General features: G+C 38.7%; 1 long non-coding RNA gene across 1 annotated transcript; it reads left to right on the forward strand.

Moving 5' to 3' along the window:
* The first annotated feature begins 4,301 nt into the window (after positions 1-4,301).
* LOC134418125 (uncharacterized) lies at positions 4,302-6,866 on the forward strand. The gene is made up of 3 exons (XR_010027713.1): positions 4,302-4,321; positions 6,307-6,402; positions 6,851-6,866. It is a non-coding gene; the product is annotated as an uncharacterized LOC134418125 (long non-coding RNA).
* The last annotated feature ends 12,331 nt before the right edge of the window (positions 6,867-19,197 follow it).

The following is a 19,197-nucleotide window of genomic DNA, read 5'->3' on the forward strand; positions in this document are numbered from 1 at the left end:
AAAAAATATATAAATCTTAATCTAAAATCCAAAAATATAAATATGTTGAGATTTTCATGACTTTAAACATTTCAAAACATATCCCTAGAAGGAAACTGAGCCTCCTTGTCCAATTTTGCACTCCTATCACTGCCTGAACAAGCAAACATACTGCTGTCTTCCATTCATGTTAAGTTAGAGATGCTGGAATGGGAAGGGATGAATCTTGTGCCATGGTCAGTTCTCATTTCTGTCTGTGGATAATGAGTTATAGCAACCGCACAACAGCAGTGACTCTCATTATAGACTCATTCTGGGGACAGAGGGACTAATAAGAACAGAAAAGAGCATTAAAAAATAGAATCCATATTATGAAATTCTTGAAGCTGTGAGGAAGCTAAAGTTAATCCTTTTGGGGGTCAAAATTTTCCTGAAAATTAAGAGAAACCTCTTGCCAATCAATGTTCTATCACTGAGAGCAGTGTAATGACAAATGCATATACACCAGGGTTTCATCTGCAAACAAATAAGTTAATGAAGAATCATTCCAGAAATCAGTGCAAAACATCTTCCTTTATCCCAGTGTGCACAGTAACCCCCTGACTTGCAAAATCAAATGTTGAAGCAGCAGAGTTAAAAGCAAAAGCTTTGACTTGACAATGTAAAATTTGTCTGTAGCAAAATATTGCATCTTGATTTTCCAAATAGGAAGGAAAAGCAGTACTGGAGAAATCCTTATAACCAATGGACAAAATCTTAAATTATGACATCTTCTCTCCTGGCCACATCTCAGCTCCACCTGAGATACCCAGCTGGAATAAGTGACTACAGATAGGATTTAATGCTGGTCCCAACCAGTATCTGAAATATCCTTTCTTGTTTCTGAAGTAGGACCTCAAGTTGTGCTTTTAACTCATCTGGTTCTGTATGGCAGTAGAGCTAAATCCCAGTTTTTGAGGCTGGGCTCCTCTAAGGATAATCTTCTTTTCCCCAACCAGAAAAAAAGCAACCTTGCAAAATAATGCAGAAATAGCATTTTTGCCATGCCCTTGGTACTTGATTACCTCCCATTTCCACGTATGAATAAAGAAATCTTTTGTGTCTACTAATTTTCCAATATATTCCAGGTAGTCATGGACTGAGCAATAGCATACAAAAAGAACACAATATACACAATGGTACCTTATGTAAGATGCATACCACTCACCTATAATAGAAGCAGTCTTGAAAGACATAGTATAATTCTCATCAACATTCTATTTTTATTTATGGCATGAGTTAGAGGATGCATTTGACGTAAGATATGACAGCTGTTACCAAATTTTTACTTGCCATTTCTTTTTAGGTTGTTTTTCAATATTTTACACAGAACTATCCTGTGGGGAAGAGATCAAATTATTTGGTGAGAGTGTTAACATACTGGAACAACTATGGGAAGTCAGTTAATGTGGAAATGCAGTTAATGCCCCCAGATATCTAAAATGAAGGGAGGTAGGAGAGGATTTGATTCAGCTAATTTATGATGACAATATATATAATAAGTTAACCTCAGGATAAGGAAATAAACTAGTTTCCCAGGTAACCCAGGCCTATTCCTGGCTCTGCCACTGATCAGAATTCTGACATAGGGTGAACGGTTTCACATATAAACAGACATTGAAAATACATTGTTTCTGGCCATCAGTCAGACCACAATCTAAACCAGACCAGCACCATAATCAAGCCCAGAATCTAAAGTATGTTGGACACCTGTTTTTCTTACAAACCTTCTTTGTCACAAATGCTCAGAATATTTTAGATACAAATTCTCATTTCTATGTGCTTTAAAAGTAGCCAACACAGCATGATCTCAGTATGATGTAAATATTCACAATCCTGTACCAATGACATATGGATAGTATAAGCTTTTGGACAAATATATCTGGTATGTTTTCAACCATTGTTCTCTCTATCGTCATCTTTCTCCTGTTTCCTTTCCTGGCTTGGTGCAGCTATTGGTGCTTTATTTATCACTCTTCGCATGCAAAGAAATCTACACTCTTGCTTTTGGTGACTCCAGGAGAAATATGGGGGAAGGAAAAGATCATCCAAATTACTGATATGATTTCTTCTTTACCATCTTACATTCTGCCCTGCTCACAACTCAATTCTTATAAACACTCTTTTTAGTATAAAAATATTCTCAGTGTTTTTTCCCTAAACTCAATGTATTCTGTTTTGTTTCTGCTATTACCAAAAAGTTTCAAATAAGCTTTTATTTCAATTTGCTACTAACTTTGACTGAATTCACTCTGCATTAAATGTTGCTTGCCTTATATTATGGTAAGATTAAGAGAAGAAACATGGACAAAATAATCAGTTCAAAATTATTTAGGCTGTTTGAGCCAGCTTTGATGCTTATGCATGCCATCAAGCAATGAAAAAGAGTTACTATCTTTATATCTCTAATCAGTTGGTTACTGTAGTTCTACCAGCTCTGTCATCAATACCACTAAATATCTGAAATGTATAAAGTTCACACTACATTTTTACAATTTAGTTGGACACAAAATTCTTCTTGTACAGTTTCTATTAGGATATCACATTTGTTAGTTCTAAATAATTTGATTTTCAACAAATTCTTTAATGTTTGATTAATGTGCCAGAGACTGGACCTTTGCAAAGGGATAAGGGAGAAGGGAAACTAATAGGAGGAAAAAAATCTCTTTAGAGATTTAAACCAGTATTAGATGTGTTGAGTATATATATGCTTATTTTGATACTAACTAACTATAAGAATCAGGATTAGATTCTAATCCAATTCCTGACATGGCTATGTTGAAAAAGAGCTACTGCACGGCCAGACATAAATGCTATAATTTGTATTAAGTCAGGATGCACAGTGATGCAGCAGCACATGGTTTAGATTAGGAGTTGCTTTTTCATCAGCATGCCAGCCAAAGACCACATCCTAACCTTAGCCATGTGCCACTCTGCACAACGCAGACATGTGCATCCAGTATGAGAGAGCTGTCCCAAGGTGCGGCATGGATTACGAGGTGTTCATCTTGGTGTGCCCCACAAAGCACCTTGGGAAAATAAAACAAAACAGAACAAAACAAGAAATCCAATAAAAAAAAATATAGGTGAAAAGTCAGAATAGTACAGAGATGTGTTTGACTCTCTTGGGCCACTTTAGAATTATCCTTTTCAGCAGTTAATTTGCCAGTGGGGTTTTTTGAAGTGAAAGGACAACACAGTCTGAACACATCAAGAGTATTTTTATCACTGCAGCTCTTGTCACCATTCTTGCATAAAGCATTACGTAAGCATCTGATTTGCATCAGTGTACAGCTCTGATTGCTGAGAAAGCAGTTTGCAGTTTAGTAAGATTAATACAAAACATTGCTTTTCTCTTATTTTCTTGTGTTAGTGTGGATAGCTGGAATTATACAGATTTTCTCCTCACAATAGCAAGCACCAAAGCTCCTGTGAATGATATGGATTTTGTCTCTGGATGTATACTCAAAGTTTAGTATGAAAAAAACCTAAAAAATGTGACTGGGTCAAGGAAGTACAGACATATTGATTTAAAGAGAAGGATGGGATACGTCATACAATACCTCACAGTACTTTTATCTCACAGTGACTAGACCATTGGATATCTGGAAGTATTTTCTTAGTAATAATGGAAGTATTTTCTGAGTAATACTAATATCTCGTACTTCTGAGCTCAGCACATTATGTTTTGATTAAAAACAAGTAAAGATGACATTTCTATCCCTGAATCACTAAAGCCACAATAGATGCCAGAGATAAAATCTAGGAGATTTACAAGAGGTGGCCTCAAACATCTTTTACAAGTGATCCCTTCTACAATGAGCCCTCAGTATAAGACACAAGGGGAAAGATAAATTATTCTTTCCATTGTTTACATAAAAATGTGAGCATTAAACAATGTAAAGGGCTAAACTGAGAGGCATCAGAAATCCCACAGCAGAGCTGGAAGTGGGGCCTGCAGATGAATCCTGCCTGAAAATACTACCAGAGAGCTACACAGGAGACTTAAACGGAGAATGTGGATTACTTTTACAAAAGGATTCTTGTACCTGGTTTAAAACAAGTGGAAATTCTTTATCAGTGGTGTCACCAGGAAAAGTAAAGACTAGTAAAGCAGTTGCATAAACCAAGTAGAGTTTGCTAGCCCTGTGTTTGCTAACCACTTGGTCACCAGTGGTTTTGTAAAAAGCTGTTCAAGGTTTGGGCTAGAAAAGGCCCAAAGTTCAACTGAAGAACTTTGGGAATTCAGAGGAAGAAGTTCAATGACAGGTCCACCTGAAAACCACAGAGGATATTCAGTGCTGTGAGTATCCCGCACAGGAAAATGTGCTTCTTCAAAGAAGGGTTTTATTGGTGAACTCTGTAGCCTGCAGCAATATTTGAATTAAACTCTGAAATAAATACAAGGAAACAGGGGTAAAAGATTAAAAGTGATTGAGCATTGCAGGGAAAATTATGGGGACATCAAGGTTTTTTGTACAGAAATGGATTACTTATTCTTCAGCTCTTTATTTCAAGGATAATGCACTATACAAATGGATTAAAGCTATTTTTCAGAAGATACTATCTTAAAGTAGGCCAACAAGCCAGAGTTTCTAAAAATGACCTTTTTTTTATTTGGTGAATTCAGGAATCCCTCCTCAGATATGACTGAATTTGGGTGAAAGAAGCCTAGTGAGGTCTTGGGTTTTCAACTTTCCTGTCCCATTGTACCCAGATTTTTCAAATACTGCCATTGAAAGGACTGGGAAGTTATTTCTGAAGGCTTTTTCTCTGCTCTGAAACAACGGAACTTTGAGACATCCTTTGGAAGTTAAGCATGTGAAACAAAGTCAAAACAAATGGCATTTATGAGCCAATTAAAAATTCTTAATAGTGAAACAAATGAGGCCTTTATTAAGATGAATAAACTAAACCAATTACATCAACCATTTCTGTACTTCTTATGGATTTCTGTAGCACGAAAAGTTCATTATATTTTTGTTAGTCACTGTATTTTATTTGAGATTGTTAAGAGTCTGCTATGATATTTCTTCCTCCCTTCTTTTTAAATAATTTAGGATTCTTTCAAAAATGTACTGCTAATTATTTAATGATTTTATAGTGGTTTCTTTACTATATTAGAATATTGGAGGGAATATCAGTTTACTACAGAAATGGTTGTTTTAAAGCAATTTTCTATAGCGCTCTCACCACTGCCAACACTTATGAATACTTTCTTTACTCTCAGCTGAGATGTGGTAGAGAACATCATTCCAGGTATTACAACTCAGATGATGGAAATGGACAGATAGGACACAATTCACATACATATGGGTAAAACCCCACAAAAGGCAGTCTTTTAAAATGCCATGTATGGAGAGGCTACACTTAATTACTGCCTTTAAAAGACCATTAACTGTACAATTTTAAGTCACAAGTGTTAAGGAAATATAATGAGACACCATATTTCCATGGGATCAAGCATTACTTCACCAATTTTAAGCATATGTTCATGTTTGTTTCCCACCAAGTGCTGATCTCTATGGTATCTCTCCTCATCATCGATTCCCAGTATCACTTGGCTTTCCTTCCCAATTACTTGTCTGTCTTTCCCTTCCCAGCAAGGGCCAGCATTCAGAAATAGCCTTTTGTTTTTGCTGCAGCAACAATGTCTAGTCTCAGTTTCTCTATCTCATCTTCTTTGCCCCACTTGTTTAGATTGCATCTCTGTGCCATTGGCATTCAACTTGAATGGCTTTCTTTGCTCGTGCATAAAAGAATACAAGAAAAATGTTTAAAAAGACACTCATTTCACCCCCTCCTTCCCCCCTCCCCATGCTTTCCCTCCTCAGCCCACTACCTTAATGTCTGGCAGGGCTCAAAAAACAATTTTACCTGGTTTATAGCACGTTTGAGCATGGATGAATTTTTAAACAGTAGGCATAGAGAACAACTTTTACAAAACAAGCTAAGCCATATGAAGACAAAGAAAATCCCTAGAATGTGGCAGACATCTAGCATAAGAAAACTCAGTTGGCCGGGCAAATTCCAAATGCTGAATAGTGCACTTTGTAATGTCAAGCATTTGACTGTCTGAAAAATAAGTGTTGGTTATGCTAGGAAAACCTTCTGTATGCAATAAACATGGACATCACACACTATGCCTTTTTCATTCTCTGTGAGCCTTCCCTCAAGTTTCCCGATTCAATTGTGAACTCATGTTGTCCCATATAATAACTCTGCACTTTATTTAAATTAAGGCTGGTGTTTTTTCTCGTCTCCCTATTTGTTTCTCTTTTTTTTCAGAAACCTACAGACATTAAATTGGACTTCAGAACAGATTTAAAGAACAAGGCAGATGTAAAGGCTATACCATGCCCTCAAATTTGTCATTCCAGAAAGGTAACTAAAGAGGTTTTAGGAATACAATAAAAAATCATAGGCGGCACAAGGATACCAGAGGAGAGTCTAATCAAAAAGAAATTTTTTATTTGATTCAAATGCCTTTTTATTTGTTTGCTACAGCCTGTCTTTAGAAATGTGTATTGAAAATGGCAATTATTTCTGTCAACTTCCTTTTTTAAAACTTCTACTTTCTCTTGTAATTCTTCTTGCAAACCTTAACTTCTAATGCCCAGTGCTACCAAACATAATACTCTCTTTCAGTAAAATAGAAAGGATTAAAAAAACCCATTATTTTGTTTTGAGTCTTAAATTGAAATCTTAGTTTCAGTTTTAGCTGAGAGCTATAATTTATAATTCTAAGCCTATTTCTCAGTGGTCTGTATCACTTCCTCACCATGCACATCAGTACATTCAAGAGGCATTCCTCTTTCTTCTCAAAATCAAGATTCATAATTATGGACTCTGCCCTTCTCTGAAAAAGAGGAACACAGATGTGAGAGAAATTCAATCCATTATCTCAGCTCAAAGTAAGTTTTGTTACATTTTTACCCTTTTTTTTATTTGTTAGACAGAGAGTTGTTTTTTTCTGCCAGAAGTGAGGGCAAATCTCAGCTATGGATCAATTTTCAGAGAGAGCCCCAGCATCAATTACTTCTGACATCCATCTCCCATCCATCGCCCACTGACAGCCCCACAGGGCTTCAGAATCGCCAGCTGCCCTGAACACCACCTCAAAGGACAGCTCTGGGAGTGAACCAGAGTGTCTGACAGGGCACATGCAGCCATGCTGCCATCAGAAAGCTCTTTGGAGGATAGCAGAGACCAGAGGATACCCAGAAACTCTCCTCTGCTGACTTTGCATGACTGGTGCTCTGTGGAAAAACCTCTACTGCATCACAGAGAAGAGGTGTAGCAGAGGTAGATTTCTCACCTTCATCACATGTATTAAGGAGCATGTGACCCAAATGATGATAATCCCCCAAATGAGAAAAAAAGCAGCAGATGTTGTGCCTAAAGGTAGTGATAGCATCAATAGTATGCCCTCCAAAATATTAATGCAGGAGCGAGCACTCCACCAGACATATTCCTTTAGGCTTAAGGTCACCTTTCATCGGCTGCTTTATTGAAGAAGTTTTTCCTGAAATTGCACCCTGGTGCACCCTGGTGCTGCAGCAAGCCCCACATAACTCCCAGTAAGAGCAGCAATGAGAAATAAAAGAATGAAATGGGTCAAAAAAACCCCAGGTAGTACTGGAACACACACAGAGGGTACAAAAGGTAAGGGAAAGCATGGTTTGAGTCTGCACTTGCTTTCAGTATTGCATATGGAGTCAGTAGTCTCCACCTTCTACTCCAAATGTCTTTTTCCATGCCCTCCTCACAAAGCAGAACAAACCCCTGCAGATTTAACACAGGCAGCTTTCTGAAGAGCCTTGTTCCATGTAAAGCATGCAAATAATGCTGTGAACACAGCAGTTCCCAGGGAGGGATTGAATGGAGAACTGACTATGCAAAATGCAGCCTCTGAGCCATTATGCCAAAAATACCTTAACTATTTTGGAGTCTTTCTTCATACTGTTTTCTTTCTATATAGTGTGAAATTAGCACAGATCATTTATGACAGGAGCATGTTTGCATTGATTAGAAATCTAGACAATCAAATCAAGAACTGGTACAAGCCATGGAGAACTCAGGTTGTCCTTCTGACTTAAGTTAGTTTTTTGAAATTGCCAGAATATGAATTTCAAACATTTTAGAGAACCTTTGAGGATCTCAACAAACATACTGCCAGACTTCACCTCTTTCCTACCTGTATTCCTATAAAAGTGGACAAGGAAACTATAAGAGGGGCAACAGAAAATCAGCAAAGTAAAACATCTAATTGTCCTGTGTACAAGACACAGCCTCATCTCCCCAGGTCACCTCCATCATCTACTATGTTGTACTAGAACCCAGGCATCACGTCTTTGAAAAAATTATGCAAGAAGTTCTTCCTTCTGCATCTCCTGTGAAGCAGGACTTGAACTGCATTTTGTCTGAAAGGTGGAATTAAACCTTCAGATTTTTTTTTCACTTTTTCCCCAGATTGCATCAGCCATACACCTGTCACAAAGTATGTGAAGTCAATCCTGTTGGAGTGCACTTATACCTCTCCTCAGAATGTCATCTTTCCAAAAGTGGGAATGGAATACTCATGGCTAAGCTGTCACTTTGCTTTTCATCTTGAGCGAGCATTTTCTGTTCCTTCTTTTGAAGTCTGAGATTTGTAACTTCTGCTTTTAGTATCTTTGTACGCTAAACTGAACACAGCGGTTCTTCACATCAAAACTGAGGGGAAACCATAAAAATAAAATGGCATATTTAACCAGCTGGAAAAATCAACAAGTTTAGGTCTCTGGACACATTTCTAACCTATTGACTTGTGTTTTTTTTTAGCAATGATGAGTTAAATTCTGTATTGTGAGAAACAAAGAATACTGGGTGTAGAACTTTTTGTTAAGGGGGATATGATTCATAGAGGCCACAAGAGCTTTGCCTCTATTTGTGACCTATTTTAGGGTTGTTGCTAAACTCATTATCTTAAGAATACTGAACAGAGATTAATAGGCGAACTCTGAGAAATAGAAAAGCAGAAAATAACAAGACATGTCAAGATACCTGTGTTCAAACTGCTATGTCAGTAGGCCTGTGAGAAAATAATGGTACTACAGGTGTAAAGACTAAAAAGTGATCAAGCTCAGCATTTTTACTTAGAAATCTCATAAAAGTCACAGAGAAATTTGGTGAATATTGTTAAAATGTTTACTTAAACACACAAAGTATAGAAAAAACCAATGTAATGTTGTAATGTCACAGCTTTGTAACTAGGTGAAATGAGCTTACAACAGCTCTCAACCAGATAGACTGCTAGAGAGTATCTTCCATCAGCGGACTGTGTGAGTGCTTTTGACAGCAGCATTGTGACTTCCTTTTCCAAAATTTTAATGATTTCATAAGATAGAAGCCAATAGTGGAGATCCAACAATGCACACAACAGTATATTTGGCCTGGATAGTAACACCTTTCAGTAAAACAGGATCACAGGTCTGAGTGAAAGGGACTGCTTGACTGCGAAAAGTTTCCCCTATATCCCAACTCAGCTACACTTGTTTCAACCTGTGGATGTTACCTCACTGGGTAGAGTCTGATTCCATCTTCCCAAGGCTGCCTCGCACGCCTACGCAAAAGACACTTCTGCTCCCAGCTGAGTCAGCTCCAGCTGCTCAGCCTCTTCCCACAGCTGGGACTGTTCTGAACCCATGACAGTTTCCCAATCTCTTTTGGCATTGGCACCATCTCATATCCATCCTGAGGATCTACATCTAAGTAAGCTCATCTTGCATCTCTCGTTTGCAGAAACAAACTGGTAACCTCAAAGGACCTATCACACAGAGCTATTATTGCACTGGCTGAATTCATTTCTGACAGGGCTTGTTTTCTCTCCTTAACTGAGGAGGAACCTCCTACCAAACAGCCACATTTCCTCAGCCAAGCTAGATTACAGAAAGTTCAACCAGTGTCACCCTTTTTATTCCCTTTGAACTAATTTTTCAAAAGATTTGCAAAAAATGAAAGAAGGGAAAATCAGTTCTAGGAAGTGGGTTACTATACTATGCTTGTCTGTGAGTAGATATTTGCTGAGATTTACAAAAAATGACAGCAGTCAGCAAGTTTTTTGTTTACACTCTGTAATCTTGCTAGCTGCAATGGTTTGACTTTCACAGAGCTGAGGAAGTTTCCTATTTTAAGAGCAGCTTTCTGGGTTTCATACTAATTTGACAAAAAATATCTGGTTTTACTAGATTTCTCTTTTTTCCTAATTTTTTATTTGACAAAGATGCGGGAGTGTGCCAGTGCAGTTTGATTTGCCAAAGTACCTCCTGATGCCAGTTAGAGAAGCAAGGGGGCTCCTCTCATTTACTCTGGTAGGTATTGCACATATTTGATGTTACACTGATTAATTAGATTCAGTAGAATGAACCAATAGAACAGGGTGAACAGTTAAAGCAAACAATTTGTAAATAACCCACTAACAGAAAATTCAAAAATTCAGATTCATTCAAGCACCTTCAGCAAACATGAACCACTAACACACTGTCCAAAAACCAGGAATGACTTCCAGTTAAAAAAAAAAGAAAACAAACAAGCACTAAATTAGTATGAATACAATTTGCTCAGCCTTAAATTTTACATTAAGTTCTATAAGACAAAACTGTTACATAGTGTTCAGCTTGAGGCCTGCATAAAAATTTTCTACAAAGTGTATCTCCAACCCTGAAAATCTTTCTTTCTTATTTCAGAATCTCCACCTAGTGGGAGTATCATATTTTGTCAAAATTTTAAAATCAATGGCACTTATTATTCAAAGATTCCATATGAATCTTCTTCCTGTGGATGTTTTTGCACATTGCAATTTTTGCATATTGTAATTTTTATAGATTTGGCTTATAGCTTCATAGGTCAAACTCTCAAAAATACACTTATGAATTATAAATATGAGTCCCTTTATTTTAAAAAACTGTCTAGATCAATTGTTCACTTACCTCCAGAGTCAAAATTACAATGCTATATGAAAATGTTTTGATGTTGAGGTCTTGAGATTACTTACTCCTGCCTGATACACTTGCTTGGTAAGGAATATGACTTCACTAGAAATCAGCCCTTGATCACTGCATATTGCACCTTATCTTTGCAGGAGAGCTGCCTTTGAACTCACATACTCATACAGAGGAAGATTTAATGATACACAGCACTTGCATGCGACTTAATTACATGGGAGCCCAGAACAGTTTTTTGTGGTTCAGTGATAAAACTATAAATTAACTCTTTGAACAAAAATCCCCAAGTAGTTAAACCACATTATAAAGCAGACACATTTGGCTAAAGAATCAAACCCATACAAATAAATAATTATATATGTATGTTTGAGCAGGCTGTGCCTGTGAAGGCAGATGAGTCACTTCAATGCTGCCCTTGTGACAGCTGAGCAATGTAATTATCTTCCTTTGCATTGTGCTGGTTTTACCTCATTGGTATTAGATTTTTTATTTTTCCATATTCTAATTTCTGAGGTGGGTGAAGTGTAAGACTCAGGGAGGCAAGGCATTGCTATGACTTGGGTTGCTTGAGGTTTCAACTAAATAAGATTTCAATACTTTTTAAGAAAAAGAAAGCCAAAGTGGGGGTATTATTGTTCTTATGCACCTGAGTAATGATTAATAAATATTCTTAGTGAAAAGCTTTAAATTGTATTAATTTACCTTAATTTTAAATAATGAAAGAAAAACACACAAGAAAATCCTTTCAACCAGACCCAAGGGCTTACTGAATCCATATTATGCATAAAATGTATTTAGGAAGGTGTATAAAGCTAGAATTATATTTGGGGCTTTTTTGCTCATGACAAATAACATAAAAAAGCAAAAATTACTATATTTGCAGCGATGAATCTGCTAGTTGACTTATGAAAAATGCATGAACACAGGGCAAATGGCAAAAGTCAAGAGCCTGAAAACATACAGACAAATGAAAAATACACAAAAATCTTGAGGTACATATATAGTAGAAAGCCTGGATATAACCTTAAATAATGAAATATTAACAAATGTCCTTTTCTTATTATCACATATATCCCAAGATTTCTTCCAAAATCAGGCTTTAACAACATCCCTGGAAGTAAGTTAAGCTGGACAAAAATGTTGGGACAGCATTAGATTTAGAATTCCATATACTTGCTACTAATGAGCTTGAAGACCAAGCTCTTGAACAGGCTTGTTCACCACAAATAGATTGATGTGAATAGAAAAAACACTACTCCTGGTAAGGTAACATACAAATTGCAATGCAGTAATATTTTACAGTAATTTGGAACATGGCATTCCAACTATCAATATGAGTACCTACAGTGGTAAACACTGACATTGTCAGTAGTACACTTGCATAAGGTAGCATACAATAGTATAATACACACAGACACACAGACATGAACAGTAAAATGAGATGGCTGTGACCTAGAATAGACAGCTGCAAAGCCAGAATCTGAATTTACTGAGAAAAATTTCACTTGAAGGGACAAACACACAGTATAGTCCAGTCATCAAGCTTTTATTCAAGATATTGCTCAGCCCTGCAAAAGGAATATCACCTGGCCTCTGATTATCTGCACTGGCTAAGCAGTCAGACAAGCACTGAACTGATGGTAGTGCTGTGCATAAAAAAGGGGACCCTGGCTTTCAGACCACCTCTGTTCTCCAAGCAACATCACTTTGGCCTTGCTTGGGTTGTGTTTCAGCGTCACAGTGCAGGAGGTATGGGTGGATTTGCACTGGCTGCCCTGCCAGAGCTCTGCAGGAACACAGGTATTGCTGCAGGGGTACAGGCATTGTCACACACTGTGAACTGAAGGAGGTACACTCACTGGCAGCCAAAAACACCAGACCTAATCCAGGTTTCGTTACTAATTTTGTACCTCACTGACATTTCCATCAACTCTTACACACTCTAACAAAGAAAAGAGAAACTTTGGACCACTGACTTTGGAATCCTCTGTGCAGCAAAAATTTTTACTAGTCCATCATACTACTGAGTGATACAGACACATTAAAAATATGAAAAATTAGAATTTTTTAAGACAATGACACATAATTTTGAATTATTTCACCACAAAATTTAGAAGTTTTGTGGTGAAAACCAGTTTAGGTTATCTGTTTATATAAAAGTATTCCAGTACTGCAAAGTTCTCCTAAGCAGCACATTTTGCACATCCAGCAATTTTTTGCATGATTGTCAGTAGTAAGCAATCCAGTGGAAACACTACACAAGAGTAAGAGGATTGCCTTACACACAGACCCTATTAGAACAAAAACCACTAGGCTCTGTGTTCAAGGCATTCAAAAGTCGAAGCTAGAAGCATTACTAATGACAGGCACATGTAATAAGATCTGTGTGGTGAGGCAATGCATCATTATGGCCAGATTTAGAGCCTGATCATCACTTTAGAAATATCAATAGCTGGATAAGGTCCAAGTTACTTCTTCATCAAAGCAGTATGACTCCTGAGTCCAGTGAAAATAATAACCTGAATTTGTGGAGACAAAGTTCTGATCAATAATGAATCTTAACATGCCCATGCAATCTTCTGTCTTCTCAAATGTGAATTTGTACTGACACCTTCTTGATGCTCTGCCAGCAGTGGCTGCTCACTGAAAGCTGAGTGGCAAATGTGGGTTTGTGAATGTTGAGTAAAAAATCTCATATCTGAAGTGTGTTTTACCAGAAAAACTATGATACAACTATAAACTGTAGCTATGGGAACACCAGAGAAACATTTGATTGTTATTAAATTTCTGATGTGAAATGTAACATGAAACATGCATGTTTAGGCCCCCTAAAAAATCACCCAAGAACTTAGTCCTTCAAACTAAATTCCCAAGTCCTGGAGCCAAATATCCATGAATGTTTTCAAGTTTCTCGTGGATTGCTCCCCTGCCTTGAAACTGAAAACAGTACCACTTTCGTTGTTCAACAGAACACCACAGACTAGCTAATGGGCCACATATCACAGCCATGTGACAGCCATGGATGCATAGCTCTGACCTGTACACATTTCCTTATGCTAGCTCAAATTTCTGATGCTTTGTGCCTCAAAATAATCCAGCATGCACCAAGAAGGTCCCTGGAAACTTCTGGGAAAACAGGATTTGTTTTACTGATTGAGACCCCTGACCCATTTAATCCCTCCCCTGGTCACACAAAGAAGTCAGACACTTATGACTACCAGGATAGGTTTCACTCTGAGTTTTACTGTAACTCAGAGATTGCTTTAAATGCTAAGTTGCAGGCACTCTCTTTATGACCTTTCTTTTACCATTAATCTGGAAGTGAATTATAGCTTTAGAATCATGGCATTCTTAAAATATATTTCAAAACATGTCCTGAAGGTCTCAATTCTACGACTGATGTTCACATGATGAAAGGATAATTTTAAACGGTTGCCTGACCAGGTTCCCTCTGTCATCAAGTTCTGTGCTATTTGCACAAGCATGCTGACACAAACAGAGAATTTGCTGTACTCTGGGAAATCTGTTTTACCAGCAGTTGGTGAGGACTGAGCCCCCAAATAAATGTCTTGTATATTTTATGCAACTATTGTATTAATTTAGTCAGTGTTAAAGTAGACGTTAAAATGAAAAATCCTCACAGCCACTACTCTGATAGAAACATCTCAGGCAAGCATTTGAACAGATATTTCTGCAGGAGCCAATAGAAATTCATCAAGCAGCACAAATGCTTGCCTGAACACCCACTGATGCTGGCAGTATGTGAAACTTCTGACTGAATCGGGAACTCTTAACTGCTTTAAGCCATTCTTTCACCTGGGCTTCCAGACTTGCTGCTACGGTTCCACTCACAAGCCCTGCACTGCATGGTCACCGGATAATGTTTCACACAGCATTGTATGATAAATACAGAATTCAGAGGCCAGAAAAAATGCATTTTACTCACAGCATTCCAAACCTTCCTCAGAGCATATATACAAATATTAAATTCTGAAAACCGAACACTTTGTAGTATTTCTCTACAAATTCAGCTTGCCCAACATCTTCACAATGAAAAGCTGAAAATCAGGCTTCTGCACTCCTGTTTATATGCTTTAAGAGATGACCTGATTCTCAAAAGCACTGAGCCTTGGGTGGCTCTGGTGGATTTAGGGGAGAGGTTTCCTAATAGAGCTGGAAAAGATGCCTAATCTGCTCCCTTTGTTGCTGGTAGGAGTATTACTGTTGAGCTCTGTCAAGCTTAGCTGATAACTTTTAGATTTCTGTTTCTGAAAAACAGGTAGTCATAGGAACTGAATACCGAAGAACAGGGCAGGGCTCTCAGAACACCACAACTAAAACACACTCCCTGTTTCTGAGTGTTTACTGTCACTGCATGCTTGAAAGACTAACAGGTGTATGAGAAATAGGATACGAGAAAGATGTCTTCTTGTTTCAAAATAATTTAATCCTACCCTATTTCCTATGCCCCCCCTTGCCTGAGCCTTGGAAGAGGAGATATGCCATCTGTTTCAATAAAACATGAAAAGTACGCACACGTGACTCAGGCAGTGCTAGAAGTAGGGAGAGAAAATAAGAATCTATAATTAAAATATTGAATATGGAAAACTATGAAACAATAAACACCTGTTCCTTCAGCACTTTATTCTACCATACTTGGGGAAATGTTTAATTAGTGCAATTATGTTTACAAATTTTCATTGGAGCATCACTTTTGCATCATTTTTTGCAATCATCAAAGGTACAAAAAGCTTATAATTTAAAGTAACAGTCTCAAAGAGTCCAGAAATCTCAATTCTTTCTATTTATTTTTAATTTTAATTTCATTTATTGGTTATTAGTAGAATCTTCTCAACTGTGTTTCTCTCCTAGGTACATTTTCTTTTACTGATTGAGTTTTTTCATATTGCAGCTGATACACTTTTCAGTGTTTTGTGTATAATTAACAAATTCAGAATGATAATGACAACCACCTAATTATGTAATTGTCCTAGAGACAGCATGATAATTAGCGGTCTCAGAAAAGCAGCCCAGAGGGATTCACCGTACAGAAAGGTAAAGAAAATATAATGCAGGAATTTCACAAAAGGCCTAAGTAAAGCGTTGTAGGAAAAGAAATTGTACATGCAAACTTGAACAGATGCCCTCAAGAACTTTATACCTTAATCAACACAAAATATCACATTTACATTAACAGCGCACACACAGCAAGACTCATCACCATAAAACAACTATTCAGAAGTTATAAAAGGTAAGAAACTGCAGCTATACACAAAATTACAAGAAATAATACTGAAAAAATATTAAAAAGATTAAGAAGAAAATAAAAAATATGGGTGAGATAAATCTGAAAACAGAAAGTTAAAAGTACTAAGCCAAATGGATATAAAACAACAAAAGCTGAAAATGCTCTCATTGAAGGACTAATACAAAAAGTTATTTCTAATGTTTTGATAGATCTTCAAGCTGCGGTACAGAAAGTGTGCAAATGTCATATTAGATGTCTGTATAAACTTTTTCAGGCATATCCCTCCAAGTTAATATGCTTTTCTAAACTTTGGTAAAGTATCTGCAGCTGCACACAGCAAAACCAAAACCAGCTGGACTCTCATGCAGCAAAAGGGTAAATTTAAAGAAGCTTCACATTTATGACTTTCATGAGAAATCCTCCAGTCAAATCCAAGAGAAACACAAACATTTACCCTGCTAAGAAGGCTTAACCCTTTCATTCTGGCTTTCTGAGGTGATGGCACAGGAGAGGCTATGATCAGGTGGTGGGACTGGTTAAAACCCACCAAATTCCTGCTGCTGCCCATGACCACAAAGGGCGAGTGTGTGCACAAAGGCAAAACCCCACTGCCTGCAAGCTGTGATACAAGCCCTCAGAATTGCTCAGAACCCATGAGCATGGACAATGGTCTTTCTGTGTATAACTTAGCTCACCTCTGATTTTTCAGCACCAGAGATCTTACAGTATTTCTCCTGAGTACCATCACCACACAGAAAATACTGTTACATTTGAAACTAACAGACTATGTGAACCATTATTTTCTTTTTCATGCCAGAAGCCTCAAACTGCCACAGAAGAAATCAACTTCCTTCTGTTCCCAGCAGTTAACGTTCATTTTACATGTGTTTTGACACTTGGCAGTAGCTAATTATTGGCTACACTCTTTGCCACGAAGTACTTTCCTTTCATAATTAAGAAATCCTTTGAATTGTGGACACTTAACTTTTCAACTGCTAAAGATTGTGAGCAATTAGTATGCAAATTACAAGATGACACCAAGAGCTCATATGGAGAAGATAATCCTCACATAGTGGAAGGCTACCTGTGCATAATGTAAAAGCAACAGAAAAGAATGATTTTTAGATGTTTCAAATAATTTAACTTAAAATGGACCAGAACACAGAGCTGCTTGCTTCTTTGTATCAGAGCAATCCAAGGCACAAGCACGGTGAAATTCAGAAGGTACACATTTTTTCAGAAGAAAGTCTTCTTTCACTTTCCTTTTTTACAGTTTTTACCTTTGCCCCACTTGGACTCACACCTCTGTGATGCTCAGAATGTGTGGCGCCCATGAGAAAAGAATTTCTGGAGAAACAGATATGAAAGATTGAAAACACTTCTCAAGACTGTGAGATATTTTAACAGTTCCAGAGGTGTTATCCAGGGCTTAAATAAGTTAGGAGGCATCACTCTGATGATAATCAGCTCCTGTTTCTGCCTTCCAAGTGCCCCCAGCACTCTTTTTGGACTGTAAGGCACTTACAATTTTAATTCACAAATTTTATTATATCGGTATAACCATGTTTGAGTACAAAGCTGAGGCCTCTCTCCAGTGAAATTACTGATTTCATCCATTTATTGCACAGATTTTATGCATTCATTACACAGATTTCAGGACATTCTCCTAACTCTGCACTGCAATTGATTTAACACTGTTCTTTGGTAACCCCATGGAAAAAAATAAATCACATCCCTTTAATTTCTGTTCTGTTGTTTCCCTGATTTATTACTCTGTCACAGCAGGTACTAGTTTATACAAGAAAGTGCACGAAATGTCTTTAGAACGCATGAAAATACACGCAAACAGACTGGTAACACACTCCCGTGAAGGGGTTAACCCTTCCGCGCACTGCCTTTGTTAATAAGCGAGGCCGGCGAGTCTCCGCCGCAGCCGGGAGCGCTCCCTGCCGGCGCGGGCGGGCAGCGGCCCCCACAGGCCGGGGGGAGCCGGCGGGGCCCGGGACGGAGGGGTTGAGGCAGGGAGGGCTCGAGAGAAGGCTCCACCGGCGGCCGGGGACAGGCGGGCATCGCCGGGCGCTCCCTCAGCCCCCTGCCCTCACCCTCCCGCCGGGCGCTCCCTCAGCCCCCTGCCCTCATCGCTCGTCCCGCCGGCCGCTCCCTCAGCCCCGGCCCTCATCCCCGCGCCCCCGGCCCCGCGCGCCCATTGGCTGCCGGCCCGTCAGCGGCAGCCAATCAGGAGGCAGTTGTCAGGCGCTCCCGTCTATTTTTAGCACGCACAAACAGACGCGCTTGGGGGCGGACGGGGTGTACGCGCGCTCCGTGTCGGGGGCGCGCCCGGAGCGCGGGCACGGCGCGGTGGCTGTGGCGGCGCCGGCTGAGGCCCGGGCCCGGACAGGGGTGTGGGGAAGCAGCGCCACGGCCGGGCTGCCGTGCACCCCTCCGGCGGGAGGAGAGGGAAAGCCAGACCCGGAACCGACCGCCTCGGGCAGTTCTAAGGGCAATCAGAACGTGCCCAGTGAAAAGTGTTATGTAAAAAAATATAAATAAATAAATAGATAGAAAAATAAAATACATGTATGGCCCTCTTGCAAAGCGGTGGGCCCACTCAGGGCCCCGGACCCCGACCCAAGCAGGACTTGAGCGAATTAGCAGCAGAAGGGAAAAATGGGATCACTGCTTTGGACTAAACTCTGTATCTTTTATTTTGTATATTCTTATTTAGTTAAATTCAAACATAAGGAAGGCACCTATATCTGACGTGCTTCTGATACATTTAGATAATGATAGATGTGTAAGTTGAGGAGAAAAAAAGATCAGACACAAACACTTAGATAATACTTGCAGTGGGTATTTTGAAGAGTTCAGATATTTCGGATAGCTGGAGCTGCATTCTTTCCCAGTTTCTCACAGAGCTCTGGATTCAATAGAGCTTTTTAATATATC

Source organism: Melospiza melodia, chromosome 4 (assembly GCF_035770615.1).
Source record: "Melospiza melodia melodia isolate bMelMel2 chromosome 4, bMelMel2.pri, whole genome shotgun sequence".
NCBI classification, from domain to species: Eukaryota; Metazoa; Chordata; class Aves; order Passeriformes; family Passerellidae; genus Melospiza; species Melospiza melodia.